This window comes from Natrix helvetica, assembly GCF_964273705.1.
Source record: "Natrix helvetica genome assembly, chromosome: Z".
NCBI classification, from domain to species: Eukaryota; Metazoa; Chordata; class Lepidosauria; order Squamata; family Natricidae; genus Natrix; species Natrix helvetica.
Genome location: NC_138554.1, coordinates 22606578 through 22629660, shown reverse-complemented (window position 1 = coordinate 22629660; position 23083 = coordinate 22606578).

Below are 23083 nucleotides of genomic sequence, written 5' to 3'. Positions count from 1 at the left end.
AGGATAACTAACATCAGTTCCATACCAATGTACACACATACAAAAAGGAATGTTATCACAACAACCATTTTTGCAAATTTCAACATCTCTCCTATGGAAGCCCCCGATTGTGTTTATCTGAGTGGGCATGTGCCTTATCCTGGGCATGACTAGATCTCCATTTGAACAGGGGCTTTAAGTTCAGCACATCTTTTGTTAACAGAAGCACCCGTTTTCAGTGTTAGAAATGCAATGAAAAACCATGATGCAAGATTACATTATTGAAATTGCTTGCATGAAATAGGGATATGATCAAAGGAAAGGAGTCTCCAGTCTGCTCCTTTGGAGTTCTCAACTCCGAATTTGGTCTCAAAGAAGGGTTCATCTTAAAAGCCTTTTTTAAAATCACTTCATTCATTCAGTAGGATATCTTCAGCTTGTATTCTCCCTTCACTGCCAAGGCTCAAAGCAATTGTCATCGGGATTTATGTTTTTTGAGGCTTTTACTTTCACCCATCAAGGCAGCTCACCCTCTGACTTTCTATTTGCCTTCTCTATTCAGTTATGTTTCTTTATTGATCTAGGAAACCAATAAGACCACCTATCTTAAATACATAGTTCTCCTGTGCGCTGCGGGACAGTCCAAGCATGGGTTAACACAGTCTAACTGCCCTAGGACTGAGTGAGTTTTTTGTTGACCATGCCTCCCTTTGCCTCTGCTATTCAGTTTTAAAAACTCAGCCCGCCCGTTTGGACTGTAGCAGGGGAACTCCTCAGTCTTATGACAGTTACACTGGATTCCCCAAAAATTAATTTAACAATAATCAAATAATAGAGTATATTCCATAACTGTTGGCACGCCAGGAGAATAGGAAAATAAAATCAACAGCCGGAGTGACCGTCAGGAGAATATTAGTAAGGAGTCCGGGGGTCTGTGAGCTGTCCGGCGGCTGCCGGCGCTCGAGCTGAGGGCGGGAGGCATCCGCATCGATCAGCTTTCCCCCTTCACGTTTCTAGGCTGCCTGGGAGGAGCGCTGAGGCTCTCCAGAGTAGCAAAGGGATTTCCCTTGTCTAGTGGCTGCGGTGGCCACCTTATGGGGTTCGCGCGCTTTTCGCCGCTTCCCTGAACTACCGCCCGCCATTTTAAGGCTTTCGCGCGCTTTTCGCCGCTTGCCTGCATCAGCACTGGCCGTTTGGAGGTTTCGCGCGCTTTTTGCCGCAAACCATACATTTTCAGAGCTGGGAGCTGCGCGCGCAGCGGAGGCCATTTTATTAGCAAAAACGGCACTCCGAGGAGAGCAAGACACAAAGCAGGACGTGTTTTCACCTCAGCGACGATTAACATCGACACGTGGGCCGCGTCTGGGTTTCCAGCTAGGCCCATCTCAACTGTCTACAAGTCTCCGCCTATCCCTAAGGCGGCACCGGCAGGTTAGAGGGTATTGTCCCTTGGGCTTCCCTTCTAACTCTCAGTAGCTCGACAGGCATCTTCAGGCCGGCTGGCCACGCCTTGAGCCTTTCGCCACCTCCATCCCAGCCATCTTACCCTGTTGTGCCACTTCAACCATGGCAGACAAGGGGTCAGGGGAAATGCAGGCTGGGCCCTCCTCAAAGAGGAGCAAATTAGATTTGGCTCCTAGTGGAGGAAAAGGGGGCAGGAACGGTGCAAAAAGGGCATCCCCAGATCCCCAGGGCTGTGGGGAAAAGGGCAAAGAAAGCAGTCGAAAAAACAGGGCCCCTCAGCTTCCTAGGCCTGATAGGTCTCCAAACCAAGTGGAGCCTTCACCAGACCGATCCCCAAGGCAAGACAGGGAGGAAAGGCCTGTTTCACCCCCTTCTTCTGGGGAAATTTATAGGGACTCCTCCCCAGATGCCTCCTGGGGATATCCCGATTCTCCCAGCTCCTCCATCAGAGAGGAATTGGGCCCATGCCAAACCTTGACCACTGAGGAGGACAGTTATAATAACAGGAGGGGCAGGAAACGCCCTGCCCCTACCCCAGTCCGTCCCAGGGAGGACAGAGGGTCCCATATCTCTGCAGAAATGAGAGAAATAATCTCTCAGGCTATTTCCCAAGGCATTGCTGAGGGCCTAAAGCAAAAGGAGGCTCCCACTTCCAGTGGAGCCAAACCTAAGCCCTCAGCATCTCAGACTAGGGAGACTAACCCCCCATCTCCTGGCACCTCAGTGGCTACTGAGGAATCAGGATGGGAAGAAGGTGAAATTGATGACTTTGAGCTCTCTGAAGATGAAGGTCTTCCTCCTGATAAGCCAGCCTTCACGGGGTTATTTAAACCCTCATTATTTAAGTCCATCTTACACAAAGCCAAGGCAGCCACTGAATTGGGTGCCGTTCCCAAGGGTACCGCAGCTTCCTCTTTGTCCTCTAAGGACCATAAAGAGGGACTATTTAACGAGCCAGCTCCCACTGTAGATGCAATTCCTGTGCCAGATCTATTTCTAGACGTGGTCCAGAGGCAGTGGATTCAGCCAGGTACCCTCACTAATCCCAGCGGAGGTGACAAAGCACTTTACGCTGTAGAATCTAAAATGGAAGAGGCGTTAAAGTTACCTGAGGTAGATGCCCCGGTTATCTCCCTGACTTCTTCCCAAAATCTACCAGCTGACCTGCTAGAAGGTCTCAAAGCTGAAGACAAGCGTTCTGAAAAGGCATGTCATAAGACTCACCAGGCGGCTGCCTGGGCCATCAGAGCATCCACCTCGGCCTCCTTTTTTATCAGATCTTCTCTTCTCTGGCTCCGCCAGCTGAGATCCAGACCCCCTTCTGGGGGATCTCGTGGAAACACGACATTAATAAAATCATCACGGCAGTAGAGTACTCTGCGGATGCCTCCCTGAACGCAGCAAAATTTGCGTCCAGGGCCTTGGCTTCCAATGTTACCTCCAGGCGCCTCCTGTGGCTACGCCACTGGCAGGCGGACATGAAGGCAAAGTGGAAGCTCGCTTCCGCTCCCTTCAAAGGAGGGCAGCTATTTGGGGAGGCCCTAGATAAATTTACCATTGAGACCAAAGACAAGCGGAAAATACTACCAGCTACCCTTAAGAAACATGATCGTAAGGGAACTAGTTCCTTCAGGAAACAGACCTTTAGATCTCAGGAGAATAATCAAGCTTCCACTTCAGGCACTTACCAGAGAAGCTACACTCAGACGGGGGATAGGGGTCAGGATAGGAACTCCTACAGTACCAGGGGCAGGCAACACCAGTCGCAGCCCTTTCGGAAGCCATTTCGTGGCGGCTCCAACTCCCGCCAGTTTCGTAGAGGGAAATGACCACCAAGGGACACCTCCCATAGGGGGTCGGCTACAGATGTATGCCAACAGGTGGGAGGAGATCACCTCGGACTCCTGGGTTCTGAATACAATCAGGAAGGGCCTAGTGCTAGAGTTCCTATCATTTCCACAACGGAAGTTCGTCCGTTGCCCAATCCCCAGAAACCCCCAGAAAAGGATTCTCATGCAGATGGAAATCGACCATCTGCTCACAATAAAGGCCATAGAACCCGTTCCAAAGGATCAGGAGAGGCAGGGATTCTATTCCATCCTCTTCCTGGTCCCAAAGAACTCGGGGGGATGGAGGGCCATCTTGGATCTGAAGTGTCTAAATCAACACTTGGCATACAGAAGGTTCAAGATGCAGTCCCTCCAATCCATCCTAGAATGCACAAGGCAGGGGGATCTACTCACGTCAATAGATTTGAGGGAGGCCTACCTGCATGTCCCAATTCATTTGGCACACAGAAGGTTCCTGAGGTTCCACTACGACGGGAGGCATTATCAGTACAGGACCCTGCCCTTCGGCCTCTCGTCTGCCCCCAGGACCTTCACAAAGATACTGGCAGTGCTGGCAGCCCACCTCAGGAACCGGCCGATTCGTCTAGAATGCTATCTAGACGACATCATTATCCACTCGTCCAACCACGCTCAGGCGCGGAGAGACCTTCAGACAACCATCCAGACACTGGAGAGACACGGCTTCTCGGTGAACAGGGAGAAAAGCCATCTGGAGCCGACGACCCGCATCCAGCATCTCGGCGCCGTCATAGACTCCAAGACCTGTCAGGTATTCCTGTCGCCAGACAGGATGAAAAGTCTCCACAACAAACTATTGCTGTGCAAAAAGAACAGGTCAGTGCCGATCTTACATCTATCCCAACTTCTGGGAATCATGATTTCGTGCTTACAAGTGGTTCCCTGGGCCAGACTACATGCCAGGGAACTGCAGTGGTTCCTCCTGCCAATGCAGAGGGCCAGAACCAGCAACTCACTGCGAAAAGTAAACTTGCCACCCAAGGTGATCCGCGCCCTTGCCTGGTGGAGAACAGCAGCAGTGCGAAAAGGGTCTCTTTTCAAGGAGCCCGAAAGACTAGTAGTGACAACCGATGCAAGCCTGTTGGGCTGGGGAGCACATTGTCAGGGACAACTTGCTCAGGGCACTTGGACACTGAAGGAGGCGGGCCACAGCATAAACTGGCTGGAACTGAGAGCGGCCCGCCTCGCACTTCGTCAATTTGCTCCTCACATTGTGAGCCATCATGTACTGTTACTAACAGACAATGTTGCTACAAAAGCTCACATCAAGAGGCAAGGCGGCACACACTCCAGAAGCCTCATGCGAGAGGCAGAGGCACTGGGCAGATGGGCGGAGAGGCATCTGGCGTCCATCAGATCGGACCACATAGCGGGAACAAGCAATCGGGAAGCGGATTGGCTGAGCCGACAGACGATCGATCACTCCGAATGGAGACTGCATCCGGACATCTTCAGTCAGATCGTGGAGAGATTCGGCGAACCGCAAGTAGACCTCTTTGCTACACACAACAACTCACATCTACCCCGATTCTTCTCCCGTTATTACACTCCTCTAGCAGAGGGAACGGATGCCCTGAGGAGCCGTTGGCCCCCGGGCCTTCTGTATGCTTTTCCACCGTTGCCTCTCATTCCACCTGTAGTGTCAAAGCTGTTAACAGAAAAGGCAGAGCTACTGCTTGTAGCACCTCACTGGCCCAGGAGGTCCTGGTACGCCGACCTTGTCAGTCTCTCCATTCGCAACCCGTGGAGAATACCTCAGGAGCAAATCTCCCTCAGCCAGGGCCACATCAGTCATCCGGACCCCCAGTGGCTACAACTAGCCGTCTGGCACTTGAGGGGGATCTCCTGAGGAAACAAGACTTCTCTGACAAAGTCATCCAAACTATCCAGGCCTCCAGACGGCCTTCCACCAATAGGATATATGAGGCTACATGGAACGCATTTTCGACCTGGTGCGGCAGGAATGGTGTCCAGGACACTTCGGCCTCAATTCCTAACCTTCTTGACTTTCTACAGGAAGGGTTGGACAGGGGACTAGCGCCTAACATGCTCAAACGACAGGTGGCGGCGCTGTCCACCATTCTATCCTGTCATGCACGTCGGTCTTTGAGCCAACATCCTCAAGTCAAGAGTTTTCTGAAAGGTGCGGTGAACATCTGTCCCCAGGTGGTTCATCGTTATCCCACCTGGAGTTTACCCTTAGTATTGAAGGCCCTCACCAGGCCCCCCTTTGAACCATTACGTAAGACTAGTCTCCGTCATTTGTCTCTCAAGACGGTTTTTCTTATTGCCATAACGTCCGCACGCAGAATATCCGAACTAGCTGCACTATCTGTGCGGGAGGACCTTTGCATAGTACATACTGACAGAGTCATTCTGAGAATGGATCCCACCTTCATACCTAAGATGAATACACACTTCCACAGATCACAAGAAGTGATCCTACCCAACTTCTGCCCTAAACCAGTTCATCCAACAGAAAAGCTTTGGCATAAATTGGATGTGCGAAGGGCAGTGCGCATCTACACTAAACGGACCAAGGAATTTCGCCATTCCGAATCGCTCTTTGTATCTTTCTTGCCTGGGTCTCTCGGTCGCAAAGTGTCTTCACACACGATCGGACGCTGGTTGAGGGCCTGCATCAAACTTGCCTACGAGCACCAAGGCAAGGCGAATCCTCGCAACGTGACAGCGCACTCAACAAGGAGCGCCGCGGCCTCAGCGGCATGGGCAACCCAGGCTTCTATCCTTGATATCTGCAGAGCGGCCACGTGGGCCTCGCCTACAGCATTTATCAAAAACTATAAAATAGACACCTTTGCCTCGGCAGAAGCCTCTTTTGGACGAAGGGTTTTACAGAAAGTGGTTGAGGCTTCAGACTCGTTAGAATCTACCCGCCCTGGGACACAATAGCTTGGGTATGTCCCATGCTTGGACTGTCCAAGCAGCGCACAGGAGAAAGACCGTTGTCTTACCTGAACGGTCGTTCTCTGGGCGCTGCGGGACAGTCCAACCCCGCCCAGGGTTTGTAATGAAGACTGTGACATTAAGGATCTACAGTCAAAAGGTCTACGTTCGAGGTCTTCGTTTTTAAAACTGAATAGCAGAGGCAAAGGGAGGCGTGGTCAACAAAAAACTCACTCAGTCCTAGGGCAGTTAGACTGTGTTAACCCATGCTTGGACTGTCCCGCAGCGCCCAGAGAACGACCGTTCAGGTAAGACAACGGTCTCTCTGGACAGATGACAACCAGTTCACAAAAACCAATATAAAAGCCTCTACCACAGAATAGTTAAAAACAATCAATACAAAAAAAAAACCCTTCTGAGGCAACATATAGAAAATTCATATTGAATATACATGTGCATGAAGTGTCTCTAAATCTTGGTCCAGCCCAAGAGGCCATAGGGCAGGTGTCTGCAACCTTAAATACACAAAGAGCCATTTGGACCCATTTCCCAAAGAAAAAACTGGAAGCCACAAATCCTGGGTGGGCATAGCCAACTCGATGTCGTTCAGTGTTTTCTTTTCTGTGGAAAATGAGTCTCTCTCTCTGTCTCTCTCTCTCTCCCTCCCTGGGTATGTCTAGTTTAATGAAAAGAAGGATTAGGGGAGAAATGATAGCAGTGTTCCAATATCTCAGGGGTTGCCACAAAGAAGAGGGAGTCAAACTATTCTCTAAGGCACCTGAGGGTAGAACAAGAAGCAATGGGTGGTAACTAATCAAGGAGAGAAGCAACTTAGAACTGAGGAGAAACTTCCTGACAGTTAGAACAATTAATCAGTGGAACAACTTGCCTCCAGAAGTTGTGAATGCCCCAACACTGGAAGTCTTTAAGAAGATGTTGGAGAGCCATTTGTATGAAACGGTGTAGGGCTTCCTGCCTAGGCAGGGGGTTGGACTAGAAGACCTCCAAGGTCCCTTCCAACTCTGCTATTGTATTGTATTGAAGAAGCGTGGACTTCAACTCCCAGAATTCCCCAGCCAGAAAAATATTAATCTTGTAAATCAATATAAGTTGGTAACGTGACCTCTTTGTTCCATATATAGGTTACTGTGTACAATTCAAAACCTGCCCTTAAAAATGCTCGCGGTGCCAGGATGTGGATATACGTCTGCCTAAAACAGCTCTGATCCACTCCTGAAAAATTTGGATCTTCTTGGAGAGCTACTGGAAGGAATGCATTCATACCAATGATGCCCATGTATTTTTTTGGATGTATGGGTTGTTGCCATAACCTCTCCAGGGTATTGTCCAGGAGCTGCTCCAATTTTGTTTTGAGACCAGGGTCTCTTCGAAGTTTTTTTCCCAGGTAGCTGTTTTTGAAGTCTTCTTGAAATGCCATGGCTTCTTTGCTACATTTTAAACAACCTTGAGATCCTGTGATGACTATGGTCAAGAGGAGCCCAAACTCTAACCAAGACATGATGATAGCTTCCCTTGTCAGATGCTGGAAGGGGCCTTGAACAGCAGAACAGTGACATCATAACCACGACCTCACAAAGCCTGCATGCTTTTCAATCAGAAGTGAATGTGACTCTTCCATTGAAATGTCCCCATTGTGCTCAGCTGTGGCTCATAATTGGCTGAACACATCACAATGGGCTGGCTTTTTTCTCATATTTAATGGAAACAGAAGAAGCCACATTATGGTTTAGCACAGTATATGAACGTTGCTACAACATAAGTCACTGTTGCAACGGACAGAGATGCAATCTGCACTTAACTTCCAATTAGCACCATGAAATGTTTTTTTAATCAGAAGATGGAGGCAATTTAGCTTCTGTCCTTTCTGATATACTTCCAATGCTCTCCTGCATATTTAATGCCTGTTCCTTATTATTCTTTCATTGGTGAGCTTGTGTTGGATGAACCATCTCTCACTAATATAATCCCTGTAAATTTGCATTGAACTATAATTTCTGTTTTCCTCAGCTGGCCTCTAGACCCGTGTTTCCCAATTGGACATCTTTAAAATAGGGGGATTTCAACTCCCAGAATTCCCCAACCAGCCATGCTCACTGAGGAATTCTGGAAGTTGAAGTCCCAATATCTTACAATAGTACATAAAAGTATCTGCTACAATGTCCTACCTGTCAATGGCTGCTTCAGCTTCAACCACAACAATACACGAGCACACAATAGATACAAACTTAAGGTAAACCGCTCCAAACTCGATTGCAGAAAATACGACTTCAGCAACAGAGTGGTCAATGCCTGGAATGCTCTACTTGACTCAGTGGTTTCTTCCTCAAACCCCCAAAACTTTAACCTTAGACTGTCTACTGTTGACCTCACCCTGTTCCTAAGAGGTCTGTAAGGGGCGTGCATAAGCCCTCCAGCATGCCTACTTTCCCTAATATTCCCTTTTATTCATATCCATTTATGCATTCATGATCATGTTTATACTTATATCTGTTATCCAATACACGCTTGACTAAATAAACAAACAAACAAACAAACAAATTGCCAAGGTTGGAAACACTGATCTAAACGATACTGAATAAGAGGAGCCATTCAAAGCAGGGGGAACTTTAACGCAGATTTCTCCTTGTAACTCTTTAGTAGAAATTTTTGTGTGTGTGTGTTATCTGGAAACCATTGAAGAAAGGAACCACTCTACGAATAGGAAAGCAATTAGCTTCCTATCCGCAGCCAGCCTTTGGTCAGCCAAATGAGTATAGATTATTCATAGCCTGCTTTCAGGCCACTGAAGCTGACAGCAGTGAAGACCATTCTGGCACTTTAAAGCAGCTGCTGGGAGCTTGGAAAGTGAGAAGATTTTCATTGTGGAAATGATCCAAAGTACTAATTTGTGGGTTGATGAATGTGTTTGCAATATCTTTGTATTAGAGGGATGAAATAAGTGGGAAGAATCAAATAATATTAAGTTTAAAATGGTAGTCTCCTTATAAGAAAACTAGAAATCATAGAATTCCCAGATTTTTCAAATTATTATCTTTTAATTTATTAAATTTACATGCCACCCATGCCACCATCAAGGGATTGCCTAGACTTTCCCTCCAAAACTCTTCTTCATGATACTCGTTGTTAATGTTTCTGTTGTATTGTATTGTATTGTATTGTATTGTATTCTGCCTTTGTTCCAGGAGTAAAATGATACCGATGCGGACTGGTTTGCCCTAACCAGTAGTAAAAAAAATGCTATCGTTTTGGACGAGCTGGTATTTCCGACGATCAGCTGTGACGTACAATTTATATCGTCTAGAAAGCAGGATTTCCTGCTTTTTAGCTAATCTAAATCACGTGGCACAGCAGATTCCCCCACCCTCGCTGTTCTACTTACCTTTGCAGGCGCGCTTGGTAGCAGGCTCCGCCCACCCGGCCAGATGTCATCAAGTCCATTTTTGACTCTGTGCACATGTGCGGAAGGTCCTGCGCATGCACAGAAGTTGCATGCACGCACAAAGCAAGCATTCACATTTGCAAATTGGTAGCGAAGGTAAGTAGATTTCACCCCTGCTTTGCTCTCCAAAATGCAAGGCTATGAAGATATTCTGCCCAGTTTATCTTGAAAACAACCCTGCAAGGTAGGTTAGACTGAGACAGCCTTAGAAAACCGTATGAAGATTTGAATATATCATATGCTCATCCAGAGGTGTCCAATACCACTTTATAATGCCTTGGTAAGGCCACATTTGGAATACTGCATTCAGTTCTGGTTGCCACGATGTAAAAAAGATGTGGAGACTCTAGAAAGAGTGCAGAGAAGAGCAACAAAGATGATTAGGGGACTGGAGACTAAAACATATGAAGAACGGTTGCAGGAACTAGGTATGTCTAGCTTAAGAGAAAGAAGGACTAGGGGAGACATGATAGCAGTGTTCCAATATCTCAGGGGTTGCCACAAAGAAGTGGGAGTCAAACTATTCTCCAAGGCACCTGAGGGTAGAACAAGAAGCAATGGGTGGAAACTAATCAAGGAGAGAAGCAACTTAGAACTGAGGAGAAACTTCCTGACAGTTAGAACAATTAATCAGTGGAACAGCTTGCCTCCAGAAGTTGTGAATGCCCCAACACTGGAAGTCTTTAAGAAGATGTTGGATAGCCATTTGTCTGAAACGGTATAGGGTTTCCTGCCTAGGCAGGGGGTTGGACTAGAAGACCTCCAAGGTCCCTTCCAACTCTACTATTGTATTGTATTGTATTGTAATCTTGGCAAATTTAAGACTTGTGGATTTCAACACCCAGAATTCCCCAGCTAGCCATACTGGCTGTGGAATTATGGGAATTGAAGTCCATGTATCTTAAGGTTGCCAAAATTGGACACCCCTGAGTTAGACCAATATAACAACTACCCAGTCATTGCATAGTCTCCCTCATTTTCTGATTTCGGCAAATTAGCCTTTTCAAATGGCAAAACTCTCGCATTCTGCAAACAGGAAATGCACCTCAAGATTTCAGCCTGGTTGACTTGCGTACCAAGTGACCCTGGAATTGACAATAACAGGAGAAATTTCTTGTACATAACTAGGGAATGTAGACAAGAGAAAAATTTCCATAGGAAAGGGGTTTTTAAATGAATGAATTGATTTTAAAATTGATAATAAATAATTAAGAAATTAAGAGCTAATTTAATTAAGGTATAGGCTACAAATAGGTAGATGGTGAGTTCTAGTTTCTCCTTACCCATGAAAGCTAGCTGGGGACTTTGGGTCAATCATTAGCAGGCAGTGAGTTGTAGTCCCACCATAGGCATGAAAGCTGGTTGGATTACTTTGGGCCAATCACTAGGAGACGGTAAATTCTAGTTCCACCTTAGTCATCTGGGTGACTTTGGACTACTCCCTCTCTCTCTTTGCCCAAATAACAGGAAAATAGCAGGAGGAAAGGGTGTTGGATACTTGAGTTGTTTATAAAATAAATACATTTCCTGCCTTGAGTTGTTAAACAAACAAACAAACCAGCAAATGTCGCATACATTGAATCAAACAATGGTTTGCCTTTTAATGTAGCTTGCTTCCAAAATGAATTCAACTTTCCCTTAAATTTAGCGCTCCCCCCCACCCCGCTGACCCCGAGAAGGTCAGGTCCCCACAGTCTCCTCTTTCTTCCCTTCGGTCCTCTCACCCGCCACGCCTCATAATCTTCTAAATTCCTGGGCTGTGTCCCCCTTTCATCACATCTTGTATATCAGGACTTTGGGACCACCTGGCCATATGGGGTCAAAATAACTGTGGTCACGGTCTGCTCTGCATTAATTAACCTTTGATCCTTAATGGGCACCTCGGGGAAGAAGAGGTGGGAGGGCCTCGTAAAAAAAAATAGAGAGATTAATAGCCAGCCAACCAGCAATTTCACTTTCAGAGCTTGGGACAGCTGGGGGGTGGGGGATAGAAATGGAGGAGCTCATCGGATGGGTGAGGGGTGGGAGGAAAGGGCAGGGATTTGGGAACTGGGGAGGGGGCATCTTGGCCTGAAATGGCAAAGCAACTGCACCGAGGGTTGCCAACTGCTTAAGGGGAAAACCAGCCCGTGCTTAGCAGTTGGATTTGCAAGAATCTCAAAATAGAAATAAACTTCACCATCTGCTTCAGATCTGTGTTTAAGACTCACAAACAGAGAGGGAGCAGAAAAATTGGCGATTCTAGCTGTGAGCCCAAATTATAGGGTTTCGGTCTGTGGCACAATTTGAAAGTTTATCTTAAATTGTGTGAAAATTGCAAGCTTCAGAATATTTTGACAAGTGGCTGAGGTTTGGGATTTGGATCTGCTGAATTTACCAAAATATGAATTATTGTTAGAGCAATATGTGTAATTGCTAAAATTCTCCTTTTCTGTGCCAAGCATTATTGTTAAGTATTTGGATGCTGATGTGAATTGCAAATCATTGCCAAAGGCCTTTGGTCAGCATTCGATTAATGTTAAAGTAAAATCTCTTACACCACATAAGGCACATGTTATCAAAAGGAGGAGAGAGCAAAAATCACACAGATTTGCATAGTATTTATATGCATACTAATCTACATACTCTCGTAGAAATAATTTACATAATTTAAATAGAATTCCCTTCATGGAGAAGACGTTAATTATCAGATTACAATCCTTCTCTCCATATAGCAACGTCAAGACTTCAGTGCCTCTTTATAGTATTGGTAGTCTTTGATTTACAACAGTACCCCTATAATCAGTATGATGTTACGACTTTTTTTTTAGACTCTCATTAAGCAAACCAATTTACTATGGGCCAGTTTTGCCAAAACCCAGGAATAAATGCCAGTGTTTGGCAAAATCATTGTAAAATGTGATCATGTAACCAAGGGACACATGATCACAAATGGTTGTAAATGCAGACTGGTTGCCAAGAGTCCAACGTTCAGTCACATGACTTAAGGGGGAGTGGCCATCAGAACTTCGGAACCATGTCCTAAGTAATTCCAGATTTCATTATGGTTGCAAGTTGAAGACTTCCTTCATTAGTAAAATTGAAGTTTTAATTTTAACTCCAAGAAAGGGTAATTTTTTCTGGCTCTGGATCCCATCATGCCATATTTGTACAATATCAAAATCTTTCAGTCAATCTTTCAGAAGTTCACAGTATTCCATATCATGAATTCATATTCTGAGGATATTAATTGATTGATTGATTGATTGATTAATATTAATTTTTTACATTATAATGTCAGGAAGTCCCAAGACTATCTTAAGAGACTCACTAGTAGTTTGACAAGACTGCCAATCTATTGCTGGTTTATACATTTAGCCTCTCACTTTTCATTCTGATTACTTTAATATGAAGAAAGTTCTGTGCCTTGTTCTATTTACTGCCTAGAAAGTTTCTTTGATTATTTAAATTTATTAAAATTTAATCAAGTTATTGAATATACCCAGATGATTAAGTGAATGTAATAACAAAACTGTAATACAGTCTCCTTCTTGAGCTTATTAAAAGACAGTTTAATAAGCTAATTTAATGATCAGTTTAATAAGCAAATGTAACCTCAGTGGAAGGAAATTTCAGCTAGGGCTTGTTTTATTCTTTGAACAAAAGCAAATGTTAGGAATACACACACACACAGAGACACACACACAAACACATGAGGTAGGTATTCTGCTTGGGTCTGTCAATAGAATAAGACTCTGAAAACAAAACTGAATTGGATAAGATTTGGTGTGGCACGATGTAGGTAATGGGAAAAGAACAGTGAAATTAAAAATGGGTTGTATCTGGTCGATGGAGAGGAAAAATGAAGAAAGAAATATTCTCAATGCCCCTTTGATGGAAAATTGGGTAACTTCTTCACAACAGCACTGAAAAAAGTAACTTATGACCAGTTATAATCATTGTAGCATCCCCATGGTCACATGATCAGAATTTGGGCATTTGGCAAACCTGCAATGTTTGCCGTGTCCCAGGGTGATGTCATCATTATTGGTGACCTTCCCAGCTGGTTTCCAATAGGCAAAGCCAATGGGAGAAGGCAGATTCCATAACAACCACCTGATTCACTTAAACAATTGCAGTTAATCGCTTAACAAACGTAGCCCCTCCTCCCCCCAAAAAGGTCACAAAGTTGGGTGTGTCTCACCAACAATTGCTTTGCTAAGCGACAGAAATGCTGGTAAATGCACCCACAATAGATTCAAAGCACACTTGTCCACTTATGTGCCAAATACAACACACCTGTACTTCTGAAAGCAAACAGCATTGTACATAGTCCTTATACAATGGTGTGCTTTTCTTAGGCCTCCAGAGCAAAATGGACAAGCTAAAGATAGAGGAGTAGGAATTGTGGTCTTTCTGTACCTAGGATGGATTTTCTCTTGGGTGGAAAGGCTAGACCAAACTAACTCACCACTAGACCAAACTGAATCTCCAATTGTAGACCAAATAAGATTAAATGACAACATCTAAAAATTGAAGGAAGAACTATGTTATAATGGAAAATGGAACCTTTTTTAAAGGGTCACTTTTCCTCCCCAATATTGCACTTTCTGGAAGCCCATCTCTTACTTTTCTGCCTCTGAGAAAGGTGGAGTTTTGTGAGCACAAGAAAGCAATATAAGGATGACCCAGGTCCCAAATCTTTATTCACCTCCTTTATGATCCCCTCATACCCTTTGGGGACGTGAAGATTGGAATCAACTCTATTAGTTTTTTTGTTTTTCCCCTGCTTAAATCCTGTTGGTCTACAATCTTTTTACTTTGCCCCCTTTCCTTATCTCCTCTGTTCAGTATCCTGCATTACTAGCCCACCTGTCTGCATGTGTTTGGCTTCTGTCCCAACAGTGGGATTTACTCCCTTCTTTGACTCATGAAGGTCTCTGTTGGGAGTCCCCTCATGCAGAGCAATGCCATCAGGAAATGTAGCAACCCCAGATCAAAGCCTCTGAGATCTGGAAAAGTGTTTTACTCTCCTGATTCCAGGACTGGGTGAGAAACCTGACTATCAAAATTTGTGTTAACTCATGAAGACTTTAACAGATCTCCAGAGGCACCGTTTCCCGTCTCTCCCCACCTCCGTCAGTCACCCTCCCAATCCATACATCCAACAAGACGACTGTCTAGTATTTTTACCCAACAGCTTGTAAAACTTGCTAAACTTCCTCTTAAACTCTCAACAAAGAGGATTTCATTTTTAAGAAACTCCAGCCTGGCTGATATCGAATTCCAGAAAGCTCAGTGGATAGTGGAGTTGGACGCAGGCTCCAGACACAACAATTGGGGGAGAAAAGGTGGGTTTGCTCTCATCACTCTACTATATCATTGTCTTCTTGTTTCCCATTATTTTTCTGCCTTCACTTCTTTAATGCATGAGAAATTCTACCCTGACAGTGAACCCTGCCAATTTATCTTTGGTAAGATAAATATTTAGGGTGGCAAAATCTGTTGTTTCATACCTGCATTACGTTGGCTTTTCTTGATAGATAGATAGATAGATAGATAGATAGATAGATAGATAGATAGATAGATAGATAGATGATAGATAGAGATAGATAGATAGATAGATAGATAGATAGATAGATAGATAGATAGATAGATAGATGATAGATAGATAGATGATAGATAGATAGATAGGCAGGCAGGCAGGCAGGCAGGCAGGCAGGCAGGCAGGCAGACAGACAGACAGACCTGAATAACTATTGTAATATAATGTGGATCCAGTTATTAAAGAGCAAGATGTATGACACTGGCGCTGAAAACCTGCAATGTTTACACTGCATTTATTATTTGAACAAAGCTGTAATATCTCAGATGATGGAGGCAAACGAAATCTTATAAAGGATATCCAAGCCACAGAGATAGACAGTGTGCCGGTGCTTATATTGCTAAATATATCCATATTTACTGCAGGCCTTTGGCAATAAAATGTGTAATAGGTGAAGGAGAATGTGAGTGGTTTTATAGCTAATGGTTCATTTGTTGTTCATATTTTGGGGCTTAGCGACAATTTTGTGGGGAACTGGAAGAGCTTTTCAAGATTTCTTAAAATGCATGGCAAGATGAAAGTTCCCCCAAGCATTTGCATCTTAAGACCTCTCTAATCTGCCATTGCCTGTTCCACTGTATGCCTGAAATCAGAAGAAATGCTTGAAATTTCCACAGTGCCATGTTTAAATTATTACAATTTTCTGTACAATACTTCTTAGAGTACCGCAGGTCGGAAAATAAAGAAGTGCTGAGACTGATTCTATTATTCTGCACCTTGAATCAGCTTTATGTTGATGCCAACTATTTAATTTTTCATGTATGTGATAGAATCTATGCTACTTCAAAAGAAGTTGTTGAAATATTTGCTGTTTTAAAGCATGCAGACGTTATTGCTTCAAAACAGCCTTTATTATTATGTGAGTGTTCTTCAACCTATTTTTAAATACATTGTTTTTTTAAAAAAAATCATTTCTTCTATATCTGTAGAACCTAGAGATTTGTGTACTACTGAACATTTGTGTGAAAATTCATTAACAGCCAAAAATTTCCATAATTTTGGAGAAGACAGATCGTTGATTTTGTAGCATCAAACTCTCAGATTAATAGTCACTAAAATATTCCTCCAACACCCCAAAAATACATTGGAGGGGATTTTTTAAAAAATTCCTTAAAATAATTTTCCCTGCCCTCCTTTACAACTTATAGACTAGTTTCTCTTTATGTATGGTCATACATGTTTATGATACATGACTAATAAGCATATTTTATGGCACAGAAGGCAAATGAATTATTAGCAAAATTTATTACACATGGTTACTAAATCACACCTCCATTTTAAAAGTTCCAAATAAATGGTGAAGGATTGTTACTATGCTGGAACCAAAATTTCCACCCCATTAAAAAATTGCATTGAAGCACCTTAACAAAATTTGAGGATCCTTAGTGACAAATGTCAACGTTAGATGACATTAAGTTTGTTTTGTTTGAGAAAAGCTTTGATCTATTTAATATGTCTGAAAATGGAAAATAAAACAATAATATGAGCTCTGAAGTTGGCATGTCCTGCTATACATTTGAGAAATCTTCATTATAGAAAATATAGAAATTTTTCTATATTTTTCTACAGCTTAGAAACAAACAATTATGCACCTTTAAGAACTATTATATTTTTCTGTATAAATCCCAAACTTTATTTTGCTAATATTTTAACTGTAGTCTTGGTAGATATTGGTAACATTGTAAAAAGCTCTTACAACTCATATAAAACTATTATCAACGAATATATTTAAGCATTAGATCCTTATTTGATGTATTCTTTTAAGCTAACAAATACTTAACAAAATGGCAAAATATACTTGTGTAAATGTCCCATTAGAAGAGAATTTATAAATACCAGAATTGATTACCAAAAAAACCTCTACATGTAATGGTTGAGAAGTTCATGACAATAAACAGTCCAATATTCTTTTTTTAATAGGTGATGTACCTAAAATTACAGTAAGCTGCTTTGCAAATTTTAACAATAAGGAAATAATGTTTCAGTCAATAAGATACAGAGATAAGTTTCATTGGTGTTTGCGCGATGCAATATTGTTATTTACTTTATAATATTTATTAATTCATTGCAAGACAATCCCAGATTTAATAAAAATCCTTTTCTATGGTATTTTAATCACAATCAGAGTTGAAACTAAGAGACTGGCCAGCAACATCAAATAAGTTGTCTCTTCCAGCCATCTGTATGATACTTGGTTTTAAAACTGTACTTTATGCAATTGATGAGCTCATTGTTCCTTTATGGGTAGATTAATTATCAAAGGCAAACTTACTTAAAAGCTTATTTTCCTTTTCTCTGTAATTTATAGCTCCAGGAATGTTTTAACACGTGCACTAGATTTGGAAGGCACATTCATTTCTTGTGTATCTAATTGGGATGAAATAGACAGTCATATTTTTTAACCACAGGGCCGGACTTACTTGAAATTCAGACATATCTAAATGTGTAAACTGCAGTTATAAGAAAGATAGTTTACAAAAATTATATAAATTGTTTTTTTTTAAAGTTACATTTAGACGTATATGCATATATCCATATTTTGGATCTGTTTTTTTTTTTTTAACAAACCTGTACAGGAACGGGAGAAACAAAATTTCTAGAGGATAAACTAAAACTGACATATTTGCATAAATGAAAAGCTTTTTTTGCGGTGTGCGTAAAAATGAGTTGCAGTTAACAAACTCTTATGGTGAGAGCTCTGATGAACTTAAAAATCGAGATGCAAAAAAAGTTTCTTTGAAGTCCCAAAGTTTGAAAATTGCGGCTAGCCTTTGTTTTCATTCTTGATATTTGTAGTGCAGTACCGTAAATGTTGGATGTTTATAGACAGGTCCTAGTGTGATAAGGAAAAAAAAAAAGGATATACCCAGAAAGTCACAAAAAGAAGAGATATCCCACCAAATCACATGAACAAAGCAAGATATAGTGAAATTATTGTCTGGAAAGCATTATCAGCTAAAAACTGAAAATCATATACTTGCTTCCAAAGACATTTACATTAATATATTTTAATTATAAAAGTTGGGATCCAGATCCTAACAGTAAAATCCTACACAAAATTATAACGTCCCATTGAATCCAAAGATGACTCCTATTCCAAGAATGCAATTCTACTCATACTTTAACTTAGAACACATGTACAATTAACATGTATTGTATAGTAATTGTATTTAGGCCATATTAAAGTCAATGGGCACTTTGGTTACCATCTGAATCCCACAGAATTCAGTGGGAATGAAATGTAATTAAGCTCTGGATCCAACGTAAAGACTTTTCATTAGTAAACACTTAGTTTTCAAAACTTTCAGTATTTCAACAGATGAAAACTAAGACGTATTTATGACAGCCTTGTTCTTTCAACTCTCTCCACTTCATTCCTCATAAATAAATATAATGCTAAAAATTCAGTTCTTTTGTCTTCACTCCGTGCCAGCCGCTCCTTTGCTGTATAGTACATGCATCAGAATCTTTCCCATGCCTTATAAGTATAACAAATTGAGATCTAAGTAATTTACTTCCAATTCAATGCAAAGAGGATTTTGTAGTCTTTAAAGCTCAGATAGTATTTATTATTTTGATTAAAATAACAAAAATGACAAAAATCAAAAAGCGTTGCCAATGTATGGTAGGCAAAATACATTGGCAACACTTCAAAACCTAACCTACTTTTTGTTAATTTGTGTTCAGTTGTATCTTTTTGTTTAAAAGTTTTAAGTAAAATTATATAAATAATAATAATTACAACAGCAACAGCAACTCTAGTTGGGAATTCTGTGCATGGCTTCTTAAGGTTCAAATTGTAGATATGTGACTTTTGTCAGAGTTCTAAGAGTAAACTGGAAGTTTAGAACAATTGTTGAAGAATAACAACTGTAAGAATATAACTAATTCCTAACTGTAAGAATATAACTAACTGACAGAAAGAGAAAAATAGAGCAAATAGAGCAACAATCTGTATACCAGGGATCTTCCTGGCATTTACCCATAAGTTAAGCATGTACTGCATAGGATTGCAGGTCTATTATCCCCCAAAGAGAGTGACTTGTACAAACATCAACGTGGATTGATCTAGGTTTTGTGTTGTGTAAACTCAGTTCTTGAAGTTTCAGAATATTGTTTATGGAATAGCACCATGCGAGTGTCCACCCAGCTGTTAATTATCCAACAAACTATAGTTAAAATGTGGCTTAGAGTGATGTATGAAACCAGCAGAGATATAAGGAGGAAATGAATTATATCTGAACCACAGGGCTACACTGAAATTCTATAAAACAGGAGTAGGGGAATCATGATTTGACTCCTTTAATGACCTACTCATAACATCCAGCAAAAACGGTCTCTTTGTGCACATTAATGTCCCATTCATACTCAGGATACGGACGTACTGAGGCATTTTTAGTATTTATTGGCTTTTTACTTTTATCATAGAAATGCCAGCCCTTCACAAGAATGGTAAGTGGTCCCACTTGGATCGTAATCATGTTCCAATTACAGAGAGGCCACTCTGGTTATTCATATTCATATTATTTTTATTTTTGTTTAATTTATTTGATCCCTATTGCTGCGCATCCCAGCAAATGACGCTGGGTAGAGTACATCATAAATTTAAAAACAATGAAATACTATTAAAATAATTTAAGCAGTAGAGAATAAAGGTACATATAATGGTGAAGGTGGCTAGCCTAGAAACAAGGAGAGCTTGAATTCCCTAGTTCCGCCTTAGGCATGAAAGCCAGCTGGGTTACTTTGGGCCGATCACCAGGAGACAGTGAATTCTAGTCCTGCCTTAGGCATAAAGAGTGGCTGAGTGATTTTGAGTCAGTCACACACACACACACACTCTCTCTCTCTCAGCCCAATCCACATCACAGGATTATTGCTATGGGGAAAACAGGAAGAGGAAAGAGCATTATGTATATTCGTCATCTTGAATTAATTATAACAATAAAAATCTAATAAATAATAAATATGGATCCAAGTAGAACTGTTACTATGCTTGTTAATACAGCCAGGAAATTGGGTCCTTAACACACACAGGGCCTTACAATCAAGTAAGTATGTTATGGTTGGTTTTTTAAAGTATATCCAAATTAATTGGCTTTTTCAGACATCCCACCTAGCTATCCAGATCTTTATTTATATATTTATTTTTATATATATATATATATATATATATATATATATATATATATATATATATATATATATATATATATATATATATATATATATATATATATATATATATATATATATATATATATATATATATATATACACACAATAAAGTTGTTATTTCCAGTTCTAAGTATATTTTACACAGAAAAGAGTCATATAGTTCTGTGAACTTTATTTCCTGGTAATGTATAGTTCAATTTGCTGACTTCAGCAATTTTTCCTACGTTTTCTCTAGACATAATAAAATGAAAAGTTTAATGTTTTCCTCTTTTATCAGCAATCTAAACTACAGTCATTGGATCTGAACACTACTTGCAGCATAAAATTGAACAGAAAGGAGGAATATGAATTGAATAAGCAAAAAATACTATAAATTAGTTGTGCATATATTTTTTGCTAACATCCCAATTTTAAAAATCTTCTAAAACTTTGAGAGGCTCAATAGTGCCTATATAATTTGCCATGGAGTTAAAAACTTGAAAGATACATTGCTCTGTATTTAAGATAGATTAGAAAGTTGCTGCTGGACACAATTTTTAAAAAGCAGATTTAAATAAAATAAATACATTTCTTCGGAAGGTTTTTAAATTACATTTTGTACCCTATATTTTACATTTTGCACACCGTACTGAATTTTGGAATGTGCAAGGGTGAAAAAAATAAATCCACAATATACATAGATATTTGTATTGAGAAGATTTTCAAAGTAGCCTTCTCAAGAAATTTGGACGTGTTTGACATAAACCAGATGCAGGGAAGATTTTTGAGATAAATAGGAGAGAAACAAGCTGTAGTACTCACTTATGGGGAAAATAGAAAATCTATTGTATGCAATGTGTCTTACTTCTACATAGTAACCAGTCATACAATTCCTTATAAATCATAAGGCTTATTTTTCTTTGGCTGGACTGAGTCTCTTTGGAGCAAAACCTCAGCTTGGGCATCTTCAGAAGTTTTCAGCACCACAAAGAAAAGAAGAAAATATGTACTGCTGCAGCTCATTATTATCAAAGTGTTAATGGTACTAATATTAATCACTTACTAATAAAATTCAGCCTCCTATTAGTGCATTGTTCTGTGGCACGTTTGAAAATAGCCAGTTTATTGCAGCATGCAGTTTGTAAGATACACTCCATTTTATAGTATACAGTGATTATTACTCCAATGGGTCCACAAGATATGCGATAGTCTTTAAATTGTCATAATATTCTTCTTTGTTGTTGTAATATTAACACAGTCTAACTATCCAAAAAGCTTTAATGCAAAAATAAAATCTGTTGCTTTGATACAATTAGGAATATATAAGAAAATGGCAAACCCTTGTAACTGTTTCTTAAATTTGCCCACAGGTGAAAGACTTAATAGGAATAAATTATGCAGAAAAACAGTAAGCATGCAATATTTGGAGGGTATTATAAAATGAAGAGATTGAAATATCTGAAACTTGCGAATTTAGCTGGCAGGTTGAAAATAGGTTGAAAACCCTCCAAAATCATGTTAACGTCTATCTCAACTAAAGGATTTTTCAGTGATCATTTGGACATTACTGTATATATTGGTCATGGCAATGGGATCTAATAAATAACAGCATCATAAACAAGCAGACAAAAATCCAGGCATTGAACAGAGCAGTTTTTTATCCTGATTATTTTTTTTCTCCAATTTTCTATTGTTCTGAGCCAGAAGCCTAGGCTTGGTGGTTAGACAAGCTTCCACTAGTGAAGGATTTGCACTGTTAAAATGAAAATGATTGCGAAGGAAAGAGATGGTGGTTAAATAGGAAACAATTGATTAGGTAAATGGGAATGTTGCATTTACAACAATCAAACAGATCAGCGACAATTATTGCTTCTTTTACTGTAATAGCCATTGCTTGTTCACAGGAGAAAGCAAAACAAAGCAGATTGTACAGAGGTAGCAAACAGGTAGCAAGTGCTTAGAAGCATTGCTGTGTTTAATGTATTGGTGTTGCAAAGTGGAATACCACTTGGATTGTATTATACCAATAGAGGCTTACTTCATTTCATCTTTCAAAGAATGTGAGGAATGCGCTGGACTTATTCAGACCAAAGACCGTTCAAGTCCAACTTTCTGTTTTTACAGGGGTATGGCTTTGGGAAGGCTGAAAGCAAACTTTAGCAGAAATTTGGTACAAGAAAATATTTTTTAAAAAACTGCCTTTGAAATTTGTTGAGGATTGATTTTAGCCTAGGAAAAACAAAAATAAAAATCCCTCAACGCAAGTAGCCTCATGCAAAAAAATTTAAACATGCCATTTTGTTTCTAAATATTAAGGTTGTATTGTTTTATCAATTACAAATATATTATCAATGCATCTATTCTTAACCTATTCTGATGTAAATATTTTGCAATAGAAGAAAAGGACAAAGGGTTAAATCAAAATATATGCTTAGGGCTACAATTTTGCTTGATTAAAAATATGTCTTTCCATTCATCAGCAATTTGTTTGCCTCCATTTTACTTGGTGGCAAATATCAGAGATTGTACAGAAACAAATTGAGGAGTGAGGATGACAATTTCCCTGCATTTGTATTTCAAGTATTCAGTATTTCAAGTCACATGTTCATCTTTATGAATGTCTTTTTGTTGTTCTTTGTGGACCATTGCAAATAGCAGTGAGAA